Source organism: Arachis hypogaea, chromosome 13 (genome assembly GCF_003086295.3).
Source record: "Arachis hypogaea cultivar Tifrunner chromosome 13, arahy.Tifrunner.gnm2.J5K5, whole genome shotgun sequence".
NCBI classification, from domain to species: domain Eukaryota; kingdom Viridiplantae; phylum Streptophyta; class Magnoliopsida; order Fabales; family Fabaceae; genus Arachis; species Arachis hypogaea.
Genome location: NC_092048.1, coordinates 72,347,051 through 72,364,602, shown reverse-complemented (window position 1 = coordinate 72,364,602; position 17,552 = coordinate 72,347,051). Strand labels below are relative to the sequence as shown.

Here is a 17,552-nt window from a genome sequence, read left to right as displayed (position 1 = left end):
AGAATTCAACAAGGGAAGATCAAATTAAAACTAGATCTAGAGAGGAACAAGGGTTTCTCTCTCTAGAAGAACAAAGAACCAAAAACTAGCTAAATTTGTGTCTTAGTGTAAAATGAATGATCCCCCCTTTCCCCCTAGCATCCTTGGGTCTTTTCCAAGCAGAAACAGCTTGAATTTGGGCCTAATGAGCCTCAGAAATCGCCAGGCACGATTTCCTTTAATAAGGTCATGTGCAGCTTTCTGCGTGTGCGCGCCATGCGTGCGTGCGCGCCGATTGCTTTTGTGATCCACGCGTGTGCGCCATGTGCGCATGCGCGTCGGTGGAATTTCTCTGACCCGCGCGGATGCATCCATCCTTGCGCGCCGCTTCCAGCTATCTTCATCCACGCGTGCGCGTTAAGTGCGCGTGCGCGCCGGTGCTGAAGTTCCCAAAATCCAAATCTTCATGTTCCTTCCTTTTGTGCATGCTTTCTTTCTCTCTTCTAGGCCATTCATACCCTATTAATTCTGAAATCACTCAACAAATACATCACGACATCGAATGGCAGTAAAAGAGGATGAAAATATAGCAATTCTAAGGCAAAATAAGCATGTTTTTCATCATGGAGCAATATTAGTAAGAGAACACAAAACCATGCATTTCTTGTGAATAAGTGTGGAAAATAATAACAAAACCCCCCAAATTCTACACAATATAAACCACAAAATTAGGGTTTATCCGTTAGCAACTTGATTTTCTGATCCTTTTCTATCTCTGATTTCTATATCAAACTCTTGTAGGAGCGGCACCCATCTTATCAGCCTTGGCTTAGAATCTTGTTTGGTGAGGAGATATTTGAGAGCAGCATGGTCAGTGTCAATAATGACCTTAGATCCTATTAAATAAGATCTGAACTTGTCAATGCCATAATCCACTGCAAGTAATTCAATTTCTGTGGTGGTGTAGTTTGATAAACCCCAATTTCGTGATTTATCTTGTGCTTATTTTGGGGGATTTTATCACCTTTTCCCACATTTATTCAATGAAATAGCATGGTTTTGTAATTCTCCCTTGAATTAGGCTTAGGTGTAAAAACATACTTTTTAGGCTCTTAAATTGGTGATTTTGATTCACTTAAATTCCATTTGATGCCTTGATATATTTGTTGAGTGATTTCAGGTTCACAAAGCAAGTATTGGATGGAAGAAATGAAGAGAAAAGCATGCAAAGTGGAGAATGCATGAAGAAACAAAGATTGGGAATGCACCAATGGACGCGCACGCGTACAAGGCGCGCACGCGCAAAAGTGGTTTCACTTAGAGACGCGCACGCGTACATGACGCGTCCGCGCGGATGAAGAATTTGCCAATCGACACGCACGCGCACATGGCGCGCACGCGCCGATACTCTCACATGGCCCACTTAAAGGCAAAATGTTGGCGGCAATTTCTGAAGCACTTTAGGCCCAACCCAACTCATTTCTAATGCTATTTCATACAGAATTCAAGCTTGGGCAAAAGGGGGAGCAATTAGTTTAGCCAACATGAGCCTTTAGTTAGTTTTCTAGAGAGAGAAGCTCCCTCTTCTCTCTAGAATTAGGTTAGGATTAGGTTAGATTGTCTTAGATCCATGTTCAATTACTTGATCTCATCTTGTTTCTTGTATAATTTCTCATTTCTACATCTTGATTCTCTTATTTGTGATGTTAATTTCTCATTTTGCTCTCTTTTGTGATGATGAACTCATGTTGGATTTGGTTTACATTTAATGCAATTTGATGTTGATGTTTCTTTTATTGATGAATTGAGTTGTGATCTTACTTCCCTAGCAATTAGTAGTTGGTAGATTTTATTATTCTTGCAATTTATGATGTTTACATTTATTGCATTCTACATGTTTGATGAAATGTTCTCCTTAGTTTTTGAGTAGTTTTATCAACTCTTGGTCTAAGCCAAGGGAATTGGGTAAACTTGAGTTATTGGGTATAATGGATTTGGTGATTTGAGAGCCCTTGGTGATCAATTTGACACCCATTGACGCTAACCCACTACTAAGTTAATTAGTAGGTAGGTTGGGACTTAAGGGTTGATGTGATCAAACCTATTTGACGTACTTCAAGCTTAGGAGTAGATGTTACATACTTAAAGCTTTTGGGAAGTAGACTTAATAGGTTGGCCTCTGATGAGCGGAAAATTTATACGCTTTTTGGCACTGTTTTTAGTATGTTTTTAGTAGAATCTGATTACTTTTAGGGATGTTTTCATTAGGTTTTATGTTAAATTCACATTTTTGGACTTTACTATGAGTTTGTGTGTTTTTCTATGATTTCAGGTATTTTCTGGCAGAAATTGAGGGACTTGAGCAAAAATCAGATTCAGAGGTTGAAGAAGGACTGCTAATGCTGTTGGATTCTGACCTCTTTGCACTCAAAGTAGATTTTCTGGAGCTACATAACTCATAATGGCTCGCTTCTAATTACGTTGGAAAGTAGACATCCAGGGCTTTCCAGCAATGTATAATAGTCCATACTTTGGCCGCGTTTAGACGACGTAAAAGTGTGTTGAACGCCAGTTCTACGCTGCTGTCTGGAGTTAAACGCCAGAAACACGTCACAAACCAGAGTTGAACGCTAGAAATAAGTTACAACCTGGCGTTCAACTCCAGAAAGAGTCTCTTCACGTGTAACATTCAAGCTCAGCCCAAGCACACACCAAGTGGGCCCCGGAAGTGGATTTATGCATCAATTACTTACTTCTGTAAACCCTAGTAACTAGTTTAGTATAAATAGGACTGTTTACTATTGTATTAGACATCCTGGGACGTTTCGTTCTTAGACTTGGGGGCTGGCCATTCGGCCATGCCTGAACCTTTCACTTATGTATTTTCAAACGGTAGAGTTTCTGCACTCCATAGATTAAGGTGTGGAGCTCTGCTGTTCCTCATGAATTAATGCAAAGTACTACTATTTTTCTATTCAACTCAACTTATTCTGCTTCTAAGATATTCATTCGCACTTCAACATGAATGTGATGAACGTGACAATCATCATCATTCCTTATGAACATGTGCCTGACAACCACTTCCGTTCTACCTTAGATTGAATGAGTATCTCTTGGATCTCTTAATCAGAATCTTCGTGGTATAAGCTAGATTGATGGTGGCATTCATGAGAGTCCGGAAAGTCTAAACCTTGTCTGTGGTATTCCGAGTAGGACTCTGTGATTGAATGACTGTGACGAACTTCAAACTCGCAAGTGATGGACGTAGTGACAGACGCAAAAGGAGGGTGAATCCTATTCCAGTATGATCGAGAACCTCAAATGATTAGCCGTGCTGTGACAGAGCATTTGGACCATTTTCACAAGAGGATGGGATGCAGCCATTGACAAGGGTGATGCCTCCAGACAATTAGCCATGCAGTGACAGCGCATCAGACCATTTTCCAGAGAGGATAAAAAGTAGCCATTGACAACGGTGATGTCCTTACATAAAGCCAGCCATGGAAAGGAGTAAGATTGATTGGATGAAGACAGCAGGAAAGCAGAGGTTCAGAGGAATGAATGCATCTCTATGCGCTTATCTGAAATTTTCACCAATGATTTACATAAGTATCTCTATCCTTATTTTATTATTTATGTTCGAAAACTCCCTAACTATTTTATATCCGCCTGACTGAGATTTACAAGGTGACCATAGCTTGCTTCATACCAACAATCTCCGTGGGATCGACCCTTTCTCACGTAAGGTTTATTACTTGGACGACCCAGTGCACTTGCTGGTTAGTTGTATCGAAGTTGTGAATGAAAAATGATTTATTAAGACGTGCGTACAGAGTTTCTGGCGCTGTTGCCTGAGATCACAATTTCGTGCACCAAGTTTTTGGCGCCGTTGCCGGGGATTGTTCGAGTTTGAACAACTGACGGTTCATCTTGTTGCTCAGATTAGGTAATTTTCTTTTTGTTTTATTTTCAAAAATTTTTCAAAAACCTTTCAAAAATTTCTCATCTGTTTTCGAAAAAAAAATTAAATGTTTTCAAAAATATATTTTTCTTTAGAATTTTTAAGAATGAATTCTAGTGTTTCATGATGATTTGTTGAATCCTGGCTGGCTGTAAAGCCATGTCTAAATTCGTTTGGACTGAGGCTTCAACTAATCACTTCAATGCATGTATTTCCATACTAAAGCTTGGCTGGCTATTAAGCCATGCCTAACCCTCAGATTGGAGCTTTAGACTAAGAGTACAAGATTCCTGGAATTCATATTAAAAATTTTGGAATCCTTATTTTTCTTTTTCATAATAATTTTCAAAAAAAAATTCATAAAAATAAAAAATATTTCATGTTTCTTGTTTGAGTCTTGAGTCAAGTTGAAAGTTTGATGTCAATTGCATATTCATCTTGCATTTTTTGAAAAATTCATACATTCATAATGTTCTTCATGATCTTCAAGTTGTTCTTAATAAGTCTTCTTGTTTGATCTTGATGTTTTCATGTTTTGTGTCTTTTCTTGTTTCTCATATGCATTCTTCCATTCATAGTGTCTATACATGAAAAATTTTTAAGTTTGGTGTCTTGCATGTTTTCTTTGCATTAAAAATTTTTCAAAAATAAGTTCTTGATGTTCATCTTGACATTCAAAGTGTTCTTAGTGTTCATCTTGACATTCATAGCATTCTTGCATGCATTCATTGTTTTGATCCAAAATTTTCATGCATTGCATCATTTTCATGTTTTTCTCTCTCATCATAAAAAAATTCAAAAATAAAAAAAATATCTTTCCTTTTTTTTTTCACTCATAAATTTCGAAAATTTGAGTTGACTTTTTCAAAACTTTTTAAAATCTAGTTGTTTTTATGAGTCAAATCAAATTTTCAATTTAAAAATCTTATCTTTTTCAAAATCTTTTTCAAAAATCAAATCTTTTTCATTTTTCTTATTTATTTTCGAAAATTTTAAAAATATTTTTCAAAAATCTTTTTCTTATCTTTATCTCCTAATTTTCGAAAATAACATCATCAATTAATGTTTTGATTCAAAAATTTCAAGTTTGTTACTTGCTTGCTAAGAAAGATTCAAACTTTAAGTTCTAGAATCATATTTTGTGATTTCTTGTGAATCAAGTCATTAATTGTGATTTTAAAAATAAAATCTTTTTCAAAACTAATTTCAATCATATCTTTTCAAAAATATCTTTCTATCTTATCTTTTTCAAAATCATATCTTTTTCAAAAATTTGATTTTAAAATATCTTTTCTAACTTCTTATCTTCTTATCTTTTCAAAATTGATTTTCAAATTTGTTTCAACTAACTAACTAACTTTTTGTTTGTTTCTTATCTTTTTCAAAACTACCTAACTAACTCCCTCTCTCTATAATTTTCGAAAATATCTTCCCTCTTTTTCAAAATTTCTTTTTAATTAACTAATTATTTTAATTTTTTATTTTAATTCTCGAAAATTACTAACCTTTTTCAAAAACTATTTTCGAAAATCACTAACTCTTTTTCAAAAATTATTTTCGAAAATTCTCTCTCTCTCTCTTATCTCCTTCTATTTATTTATTCATCTACTAACACTTCATCTCACCCAAATTCGAACCCCCTCTTCCATCTGTGTTCGAATTTTTTCTTCTTCTTTTCTTCTACTCACACAGGGACCTCTATACTGTGGTAAAAAGGACCCCTATTATTATTATTTTCTATCCCTCTTTTTCATATGAGCAGGAGCAAAGACAAGAACATTCTTGTTGAAGCAGATCCAGAACCTGAAAGGACTCTGAAGAGGAAACTAAGAGAAGCTAAATTACAACAATCTAGCAAGCACCTTTCAGAAATTTTCGAACAAGAAGAGGAGATGGCAGCCGAAAATAATAATAATGCAAGGAGGATGCTCGATGACTTTACTGCACCTAATTCCAATTTACATGGAAGAAGCATCTCTATTCCTGCCATTAGAGCAAACAATTTTGAGCTGAAACCTCAATTAGTTTCTCTGATGCAGCAGAACTGCAAGTTTCATGGACTTCCATCTGAAGATCCTTTTCAGTTCTTAACTGAATTCTTGCAGATCTGTGATACTGTTAAGACTAATGGAGTAGATCCTGAAGTCTACAGGCTCATGCTTTTCCCTTTTGCTGTAAGAGACAGAGCTAGAGTATGGTTGGACTCTCAGCGTAAAGATAGCTTGAACTCTTGGGATAAGCTGGTCAAGGCTTTCTTAGCCAAGTTCTTTCCTCCTCAAAAGCTGAGTAAGCTTAGAGTGGATGTTCAGACCTTCAGACAGAAAGAAGGTGAATCCCTCTATGAAGCTTGGGAGAGATACAAAGGACTGACCAAAAAGTATCCTTCTGACATGCTTTCAGAATGGACCATCCTGGATATATTCTATGATGGTCTATCTGAATTGGCTAAAATGTCATTGGATACTTCTGCAGGTGGATCCATACACCTAAAGAAAACGCCTGCAGAAGCTCAAGAACTCATTGACATAGTTGCTAATAACCAGTTCATGTACACTTCTGAGAGGAATCCTGTGAGTAATGGGACGCCTCAGAAGAAGGGAGTTCTTAAAATTAATACTCTGAATGCCATATTGGCTCAGAATAAAATATTGACTCAGCAAGTCAATATGATTTCTCAGAGTCTGAATGGAATGCAAGCTGCATCCAACAGTACTCAAGAGGCAACTTCTGAAGAAGAAGCTTATGATCCTGAAAACCCTGCAATAGCAGAGGTGAATTACATGGGTGAACCTTATGGAAACACCTATAACCCCTCATGGAGAAATCACCCAAATCTCTCATGGAAGGATCAACAAAGGCCTCAACAAGGCTTTAATAATGGTGGAAGAAATAGGTTTAACAATAGTAAACCTTTTCCATCATCCACTCAGCAACAAACAGAGAACTCTGAACAAAATACATCTAATTTAGCAAACTTAGTCTCTGATCTATCTAAGGCCACTGTAAGTTTCATGAATGAAACAAGGTCCTCCATTAGAAATTTGGAAGCACAAGTGGGCCAGCTGAGTAAAAGGATCACTGAAATCCTCCTAGTACTCTCCCAAGCAATACAGAAGAAAATCCAAAAGGAGAGTACAAGGCCATTGACATAGTCAACACGGCCGAACCTGGAGAGGAAGAGGAGGACGTAAATCCCAGTGAGGAAGACCTCCTGGGACGTCCAGTGATCAATAAGGAGTTTCCCTTTGAGGAACCAAAGGAATTTGAGGGTCATCTAGAGACCATAGAGATTCCATTAGACCTCCTTATGTCATTCATGAGCTCTGATGAGTATTCCTCTTCTGAAGAGAATGAGGATGTTACTAAGGAGCAAGTTACCAAGTACCTTGGTGCAATCATTAAGCTGAATGCCAAATTATTTGGTATTGAGACTTGGGAAGATGAACCTCCCTTGTTCACCAATGAACTAAGTGATCTAGATCAACTGACATTGCCTCAGAAGAAACAGGATCCTGGAAAGTTCTTAATACCTTGTACCATAGGCACCATGACCTTTGAGAAGGCTCTATGTGACCTTGGGTCAGGGATAAACCTCATGCCCCTCTCTGTAATAGAGAAACTGGGAATCTATGGGGTGCAAGCTGCTAAAATCTCATTAGAGATGGCAGACAATTCAAGAAAACAGGCTTATGGACAAGTAGAGGACGTATTAGTAAAGGTCGAAGGCCTTTACATCCCTGCTGATTTCATAGTCCTAGATACTGGGAAGGATGAGGATGAATTCATCATCTTTGGAAGACCCTTCCTAGCCACAGCAAGAGCTGTGATTGATGTTGACAGAGGTGAATTAGTCCTTCAATTGAATGGAGACTCCCTTGTGTTTACAACTCAAGGTTATCCTTCTGTAAACATGGAAAAGAGGCACAGTAAGCTTCTCCCTCTACAGAGTCAACCAGAGCCCCCACAGTCAAACTCTAAGTTTGGTGTTAGGAGGCCACAACCAAACTCTAAGTTTGGTGTTGGGAAGTCTCAACAATGCTCTGAACATCTGTGAGGCTCCATGAGAGACCACTGTCAAGCTATTGACATTAAAGAAGCGCTTGTTGGGAGGCAACCCAATTTTTATTTATCTAATATTATTTTTCTTGTTCTTTCATGTTTTATTAGGTTCATGATCATGTGGAGTCACAAAATAAATATAAAAATTGAAAACGGAATCAAAAATAGCAGAAGAAAAATCACACCCTGGAGGAAGACCTTACTGGCGTTTAAACGCCAGTAAGAAGCATCTGGCTGGCGTTCAACGCCAGAACAGAGCATGGTTCTGGCGCTGAACGCCCAAAATGGGCAGCATCTGGGCGTTTGAACGCCAGAATTGCACCCTGGAGAAGAGCTGGCGCTGAACGCCCAGAACAAGCATGGTTCTGGCGTTCAATGCCAGAAATGGGCAACAAATGGGCGTTCAACGCCCAGAACAAGCACCAATCTGGTGCTGAACGCCCAGAGTTGTGTGCAAGGGCATTTTGCATGCCTAATTTAGTGCAAGGTTGTAAATCCTTGAACACCTCAGGATCTGTGGACCTCACAGGATCCCCACCTACCTCCACTCACTTCTTCTACCCCTCTTTCACACAATCCCATAAACACTCTTCCCCAAAACTCTTCACCAATCACCTCAATCTCTCTTCCCTATCACCACTTCACCACTCACATCCATCCACTCTTCCCCATAAACCTACCTCATAAACCCCACCTACCTTCAAAATTCAAAATCAATTTCCCACCCAAAACCCACCCTTATGGCCGAACCTTACCCCCCCTCCCTTCCCTATATAAAGCCCTCCATTCTTCTTCATTTTCACACAACACAACCCTCTCTTCTCCTTCTTGGCCGAATACATCCCTCCCCCCTCTCCTCCATATTTTCTTCTTCTTCTTCATCTATTCTCTCTTCTCTTGCTCTAGGGCGAGCAATATTCTAAGTTTGGTGTGGTAAAAGCATAAGCTTTTTGTTTTTCCATTACCATTGATGGCACCTAAGACCAGAGAATCCTCTAAAAAAGGGAAAGGGAAGACAAAAGCTTCCACCTCCGAGTCATGGGAGATGGAAAGATTCATCTCCAAAGCTCATCAAGAGCACTTCTATGATGTTGTGGTCAAGAAGAAGGTGATCCCCGAGGTCCCTTTCAAGCTCAAGAAGAATGAGTATCCGGAGATCCGACATGAAATCCAAAGAAGAGGTTGGGAAGTTCTAACAAACCCCATCCAACAAGTCGGCATCCTAATGGTTCAAGAGTTCTATGCTAATGCATGGATCACTAGGAACCATGATCAAAGTAAGAACCCAAACCCAAAGAATTATATTACAATGGTTCGGGGGAAATACTTAGATTTTAGTCCGGAAAATGTGAGGTTGGCGTTTAACTTGCCTATGATGCAAGGAGATGCACGCCCCTACACTAGAAGGGTCAACTTTAATCAAAGGTTGGACCAAGTCCTCAGTGGAAGGAGCTCAATGGAAGATTGACTCCAAAGGCAAGCCGGTTCAATTAAGAAGATTGGACCTCAAGCCTGTGGCTAGAGGATGGTTGGAGTTCATCCAACGCTCCATCATCCCCACTAGCAACCGATCTGAAGTTACTGTGGATCGGGCCATCATGATTCACAGCATCATGATTGGAGAGAAAGTAGAAGTTCATGAAGGCATCTCCCTTGAACTCTACAAAATAGCCGAAAAGCCCTCTCCTGGGGCAAGGCTAGCTTTTCCTCATCTTATTTGCCATCTATGTTACTCAGTTGGAGCTTTCATAGAAGGAGACATTCCCATTGAGGAAGAGAAGCCCATCATTAAGAAAAGGATGGAGCAAGCAAGAGATCCCATTCATGGATCTCAAGAGACTCATGAAGCTCATCACCATGAGATCCCGGAGATGCCTCAAATGCATTTTCCTCCACAAAACTATTGGGAGCAAATCAACACCTCCCTAGGAGAATTAAGTTCCAACATGGGACAACTAAGGGTGGAACATCAAGAGCATTCCATCATCCTTCATGAAATAAGAGAAGATCAAAGAGCAATGAGGGAGGAGCAACAAAGACAAGGAAGAGACATAGAAGAGCTCAAGGACATCATTGGTTCCTCAAGAAGGAAATGCCACCATCACTAAGGTGGACTCATTCCTTGTTCTTACATTCTCTGTTTTTCGTTTTCTTAATGTTGAGTGCTTATCCATGTTTGTGTCTTCATTACATGATCATTAGTATTTAGTAACTTTGTCTTAAAGTTATGAATGTCCTATGAATCCATCACCTCTCTTAAGTGAAAACTGTTTTAATTCAAAAGAACAAGAAGTACATGAGTTTGGAATTTATCCTTGAACTTAGTTTAATTATATTGATGTGGTGACAATACTTTTTGTTTTCTGAATGAATGGTTGAACAGTGCATATGTCTTTTGAAGTTGTTGTTTTAGAATGTTAAATATGTTGGCTATTGAAAGAATGATGATAAGGAGACATGTTATTTGATAATCTGAAAAATCATAAAAATGATTCTTGAAGTAAGAAAAAGAAGCAAAGAACAAAGCTTGCAGAAAAAAAAAAGAAAAAAAATATAGGCGAAAAAAATAAAAAAGAAAAAACAAGCAGAAAAAGCCAAAAGCTCTTAAAACCAAGAGGCAAGAGCAAAAAGCCAATAACTCTTAAAACCAAAAGGTAAGGATAAATAAAAAGGATCCCAAGGCTTTGAGCATCAGTGGATAGGAGGGCCTAAAGGAATAAAATCCTGGCCTAAGTGGCTAAACCAAGCTGTCCCTAACCATGTGCTTGTGGCGTGAAGGTGTCAAGTGAAACTTGAGACTGAGCGGTTAAAGTCAAGGTCCAAAACAAAAGAAGAGTGTGCTTAAGAACCCTGGACACCTCTAATTGGGGACTTTAGCAAAGCTGAGTCACAATTTGAAAAGGTTCACCCAATTATGTGTCTGTGGCATTTATGTATCCGGTGGTAATACTGGAAAACAAAGTGCTTAGGGCCACGGCCAAGACTCATAAAATAGCTGTGTTCAAGAATCATCATACTGAACTAGGAGAATCAATAACACTATCTGAACTCTGAGTTCCTATAGATGCCAATCATTCTGAACTTCAATGGATAAAGTGAGATGCCAAAACTATTCAAGAGGCAAAAAGCTACAAGTCCTGCTCATTTAATTGGAGCTATGTTTCATTGATAGTTTGGAATTTATAGTATATTCTCTTCTTTTTATCCTATTTGATTTTCAGTTGCTTGGGGACAAGCAACAATTTAAGTTTGGTGTTGTGATGAGCGGATAATTTATACGCTTTTTGGCACTGTTTTTAGTATGTTTTTAGTAGAATCTGGTTACTTTTAGGGATGTTTTCATTAATTTTTATGTTTCTGGACTTTACTATGAGTTTGTGTGTTTTTCTGTGATTTCAGGTATTTTCTGGCTGAAATTGAGGGACTTGAGCAAAAATCAGATTCAGAGGTTGAAGAAGGACTGCTGATGCTGTTGGATTCTGACCTCCCTTCACTCAAATTAGATTTTCTGGAGCTACAGAACTCAAAATGGCACGCTTCCAATTGCGTTGGAAAGTAGACATCCTGGGCTTTCCCGCAATGTATAATAGTCCATACTTTGGCCCAGTTTAGACGACGTAAAAGGGCGTTGAACGCCAGTTCAACGCTGCTGTTTGGAGTTAAACGCCAGAAACACGTCACAAACCAGAGTTGAACGCCAGAAATACATTATAACCTGGCGTTCAACTCCAGAAAGAGCCTCTTCACGTGTAACATTCAAGCTCAGCCCAAGCACACACCAAGTGGGCCCCGAAGGTGGATTTATGCATCAATTACTTACTTCTGTAAACCCTAGTAACTAGTTTAGTATAAATAGGACTGTTTACTATTGTATTAGACATCCTGGGATGTTTCGTTCTTAGACTTGGGGGCTGGCCATTCGGCCATGCCTGAACCTTTCACTTATGTATTTTCAAACGGTAGAGTTTCTGCACTCCATAGATTAAGATGTGGAGCTCTGCTGTTCCTCATGAATTAATGCAAAGTACTACTGTTTTTCTATTCAACTCAACTTATTCCGCTTCTAAGATATTCATTCGCACTTTAACATGAATGTGATGAACGTGACAATCATCATCATTCCTTATGAACATGTGCCTGACAACCACTTCCGTTCTACCTTAGATTGAATGAGTATCTCTTGGATCTCTTAATCAGAATCTTCGTGGTATAAGCTAGATTGATGGTGGCATTCATGAGAGTCTGGAAAGTCTAAACCTTGTCTGTGGTATTCCGAGTAGGACTCTGTGATTGAATGACTGTGACGAACTTCAAACTCGCGAGTGCTGGGCGTAGTGACAGACGCAAAAGGAGGGTGAATCCTATTCCAGTATGATCGAGAACCTCAGATGATTAGCCGTGTTATGACAGAGCATTTGGACCATTTTCACAAGAGGATGGGATGCAGCCATTGACAAGGGTGATGCCTCTAGACGATTAGCCATGCAGTGACAGCGCATCAGACCATTTTCCAAAGAGGATAAAAAGTAGCCATTGACAACGGTGATGTCCTTACATAAAGCCAGCCATAGAAAGGAGTAAGATTGATTGGATGAAGACAGCAGGAAAGCAGAGGTTCAGAGGAACGAATGCATCTCTATGCGCTTATCTGAAATTCTCACCAATGATTTACATAAGTATCTCTATCCTTATTTTATTATTTATGTTCGAAAACTCCATAACTATTTTATATCCGCCTGACTGAGATTTACAAGGTGACCATAGCTTGCTTCATACCAACAATCTCCGTGGGATCGACCCTTACTCACATAAGGTTTATTACTTGGACGACTGACGTCGGGTTTTCTGCCAGTAAAGAAATTCATAGAAATGGTTGCGTTGTAGATATAGTTTCTAAACCGGCAAAAATCCCTTCGTACAAACGTGTTGGGTGTCACAAGTAACAAACCCCTTAAAAATTGTTAACCGAGTATTCAAACGTCGGGTCGTCTTCTCAAGGAACTGTGAGGAAGTATGTTCTTATTATTGGCTATAAAGGTTGTAATCGGGGTTTAGAAGGTGAGAAGCAAGTAATTTAAATGACGAGTGAATTAAATGGCAAGTAAAAATAAATAATAACTGTATAAACTTTTGGCAAGATAAGGGAAATTAGAAGTCCAACTTAGTTATCCTTCTCAACAATAATGAAAGTTGTATCTTAATTCCACTGGGTCAACCTTTACCAGAGCAAAGGAAAGTTAAGGGACTAATTAAATTGACCTTTGAATCCTAATTATTTCCTAAGAAAAGGTTAGGATTAATTAAGTTCAACTCAATTAGCAAGGTAACGATTATCAATTATGTTGAGTTTAATAATTGTTGAGTTACTGAATTCTAAACCAAAACCAAAAGGGGAAAAAGTAAATTGCTGAAATAATAAAAGTGTCCTTAGATGGGAAGCAATGGCAACTTAAATCAAAGAGAATAATCATAAACTGAAAATACCTCAAATTATCATTAATTCAATTAGAAATCTGTAACATGGAATAATTCGTAAATTATAATAATCAATTCAAATGTTGGAATAAATAAATAAAAGTAAAACTAAAAGAACATTAAACCTGGATCCAGAGTTACTCCCAAAACAGGAAGAAATCCTAAATCCTAAAAGAGAGAGAGAGAAGATCTCCCTCTCAACTAAATCTAAATCATTGAAAGGTGAAAATATGCGAGCTCTCCTTTAAATGGAAGCATTCTCACACTTTATAACCTCTGGTCTATGCTGTCTGTACTTGGATCTGGGCCAAAAAGGGCTTCAGAATTCGCTGGGGGCGTATTCTGTAATTTCTGGTGCGTGGCCTCTATCACGCGTCCGCGTGGGTCACGCGGTCGCGTCATTTGGAGCTTTTCCTTGCCACGCGGTCGTGTCAGTCATGCGACCGCGTCAGTCATGCGGCCACGTCGCTGCTGATTCGTGCTTGGCACGCGATCGCGTCATCCATGCAATCGCGTGGATACCAGTTTCTTTAAAGCTCCGTTTTGCTTTCTCCTTCCATTTTAGTATGTTCCCTTTTTCATCCTTTAAGTCATTCTGCCTTAGAAAATCTGAAACTACTCAACACACTAATCACGGCATCGAATGGAAATAAAGATAATTAAAATAATTAATTTTTTAAGCTTAGAAAACATGTTTTTCATTATATGACATAATAAGGAAGGGAAAGTAAAACTATGCAATTAATGTGAATAAGTAGGTGAAGAGTTGAATAAATCACTCTAATTAAGCACAAAAGAACTCATGAAATATGGGTTTATCAACCTCCCCACACTTAAACACTAGCATGTCCTTATGCTAAATCCAAGGTAAATAATTAAGGTTAAAGTGATGGAATGTTATGAAATGCAACCTATGCTAAATGTATCTACCTAATGAGTCATGCAATTCTAATTCATCCACTCATATATAAAGTTTACATGTAGCTAAGTTAATTCACATTCTCAAGGAGTTGTGTGTATATATATAGCCAACCCTTAAATAATAAAGCACTTTAGCAAATGAGATGGGAAAGAAAACATTGTACAAACTTGCAAAATAATTAGTAAATTTTAAGCACAGATATATGTTGATGAGTTATTGAACCCTCACTGGATTTTGTGTTTACTCTCTAGTCACTCAGTCTTTATTGGGTTTATTCACTCTATTTTTTTCTTTTTATTCTTACTTTCTATAACTTTGTTTTTCATCTAACCAATCAACAATTATAGAATATAGTCATACCAAAAAGTCATGAGGTCTTAATTAAGGTTGTAATGGGGCCAAGGTAAAGGTAAGGATTTATGTATAGGGTTAAGTGAGCTAATAAGCGAATCCCTAATTAGACTAAGATCTCACTTAACATACACATCTAGTAAAATAAAATTTCTTTACCTAATTTCCCATAATTTCCCACTTATTGTTACATGCTTATGTTTCACTTTTTATTTTATTTTATTTTATTTTATTTTTTTTCTATTCCATGTGCATTGTTTTCATTGGGGAATTTCCTTTTTGTATACCCTTTTATTTAGATGCTGAAAAATAACTTTTTTTTTTAAGCACATGATAATTAAATCACTTAGATTTTCTTATGAGCATGCTTCCCAAATTTGATTTTATTCCTTTTTACTTTTTCTACCCTTTTGTTTCTATTACCATGTTTCCAAAAGGTTTCCCACATTTAACTCTATTTATAATTTTCTATCTTAAGCTAAATAAGGATTCACTTGGGATTTTCCTTTGTTTTTCTGCTCAAGGCTAGTAATTTGGCTAAATAGAATAAAGGGGTTTTAAAAGGCTCAAGGGAGTTAACAAGGGTGATGTAAAAGGTAGGCTAATTTGGGGTGAGTGAGCTAAAATCAAATGATGGCCTCAATCATTCTCTTGGTATGTATCTATTCTATATTCTATAATTGGACATATAAATTAAAGCAAAGTAAAGAACATTAGAATAAAAAGAAATGTGACACACAGAAATGAAATTATGGTTTGAATGCAACCATACAATTTAAGCTCAAGACTCACAGGCTGTGTGTTCTCTAACTCAAGCATCATATATCATTCATATATATTGTATGCAGGTTTAGTTAAAAATTCCCATTATTCTCTCAAAAAAAATTATTTAGGGTAGCTTTTAAAGTTTTAATGTTCCTCCTTGATGAAATATTGTCAACTAACATGTAATGCTATATATACAAGGTGTGGGTTGTTTTGATTCTGTTAAAGTTTCTAGTTTACTTCCTTTTTATATTTTTCTACTTAAACTATGCTATCTTATGCTAAAAAGGGTAAACTATACTAATTAATCCACTAATAAATCAGAATTGCAAACTAAGCTAAATAACTAAACTAAACTAAATAACTAAAATATGAACAAAAAATGCAAAATGCAGAAAATAGAGTAAAATACACAAGTAGCAATGTATAAGTACTCAGAAAATAACAATAAAAGAAAAAGAGAAAAATACAGAAAAATATCCAAAATAAAAGAAAAAGTATGTAGTGGTTCACCAAAATGAACGCCAGAGATGGCGACCTCCCCACACTTAAAATGAAGCATCGTCATCGATGCTCAATCAAGCCTGGTGTGAAGGAGTGTCATCAATGGTAGGGATGGTAGCTGGGGTCTCCGTGGCGGTGGTGGGCTGAGGGTCTGGCTGCTGTGGAGGTGGGACGGACTGGAGCGGGATCTCCGGATCTGCAGCCTCTATCTGGGGCATAACCTCCTGATGCGGGGCAGCCTGCTCTGTGGCTGCCTGCTGATGAGTCTCCGCCTGGGAATAAGGCTCCTCCTCGTGCTCATCCTCTGATGGCTCTGAAAGGGTGTCGGGCTCGGAGGGGATGTCGGCGCCCTGTCTGATCCTCAGCTTCAGATGGGAATAGCGTCGCCTGCTGCGGTGCTCTAATCTCTCATACCGGCGCCTGTTACGGCACTCCATCTGATCAAGCTGGCGGAATAGACGATGCACGAGGCGATAGACTGGCTCAGAGGCGGGTGGAGGTGCAGTGGTGGCAGCAGGGGCAGCTGGGGCAGCTGTGGATGAAGAGGGTCCAGCAGACGGAGGGGCTGTCTCATCAGTAGCAGTGACAGGTGGTGGTCTGTTGCCCAAAGCAAGGAAGTTCCTGCTGTGCGGGATGATCTTCCTGCAGTCCGCTGCTGGGGGTCTCTCATCGGCATCCTCCCAAGGCACATCAGCCTGACGGCCTAGCCGTGTAACCAGGTAAGGAAAGGGGAGGGTGCCTCGTACGTGGGCCCTGGCCATATAATGCCGGATAAAATGAGGTAAGTATATGTCCTTACCCTCCAGCACACACCAAAGGAGGGTGATCATGGTAGCCGGGATCTCCGTCTCGTGAGTACTCGGCATCACAAAATTACTCAAGATCTGATGCCATAGCCGAGCCTCATCGTTCAAGTACACTCTCTTGATCCCTCTAGGCATAGTGGTATTCTGACCCATCTCCCAAGGAACAGTAGGGTCGAGAGCTATCTGTGCCTTTACGGCATCCCAGTCAAACTGCATCTGGCCCATGTCCTCCTCAGCCTGTGCAAAACCATCTGGCTGATCGGACTTGGCTGGGAGCTGGAGAATGGTCTCTATGGCCTCCTTTGTGACCAGAATTTGCTTTCCCCTCAGGTTCACTGCATCAAGGGTAGTAAGGCAGTAGTTGCAATAGAATTCCCGGACCCAAGATGCATTGACCTCTGTCAGTGGTCTCTCCAGAAAGAACCAGCCCCTTTGCTTGATTTGCTCAGTAGTGTTTTGCTGGAGGGCCTCTGGAATCTTCAAGGTACGTTCTAGGTATAGGTTTCTGGAGTTTGCAAAAGCCGGGTACTTCAGTTCACAGTACCGGTTTGCAAACTTTATAGGATCATTTGTAGGAAGCAGCTGGTTAGCTTTCTCCTGCGGTGTGAAGTTCTTCTCCCGCCATGATGAATCGTGCATTAGAGCAATGATGGACTGGGAGGAATCTCCTCTCTTGCGCTTGCCAGTAGCCTTGCCTTTGCCTTTCCTTTGTGAGGCAGACATCCTGAAA

General features: G+C 39.0%; 1 non-coding gene across 1 annotated transcript; it reads right to left on the bottom strand.

Moving 5' to 3' along the window:
• Positions 1-6,228: 6,228 nt before the first annotated feature.
• Positions 6,229-6,336, bottom strand: LOC112738638 (small nucleolar RNA R71). Its single transcript, XR_003169586.1, has one exon. It is a non-coding gene; the product is annotated as a small nucleolar RNA R71 (small nucleolar RNA).
• Positions 6,337-17,552: the final 11,216 nt, after the last annotated feature.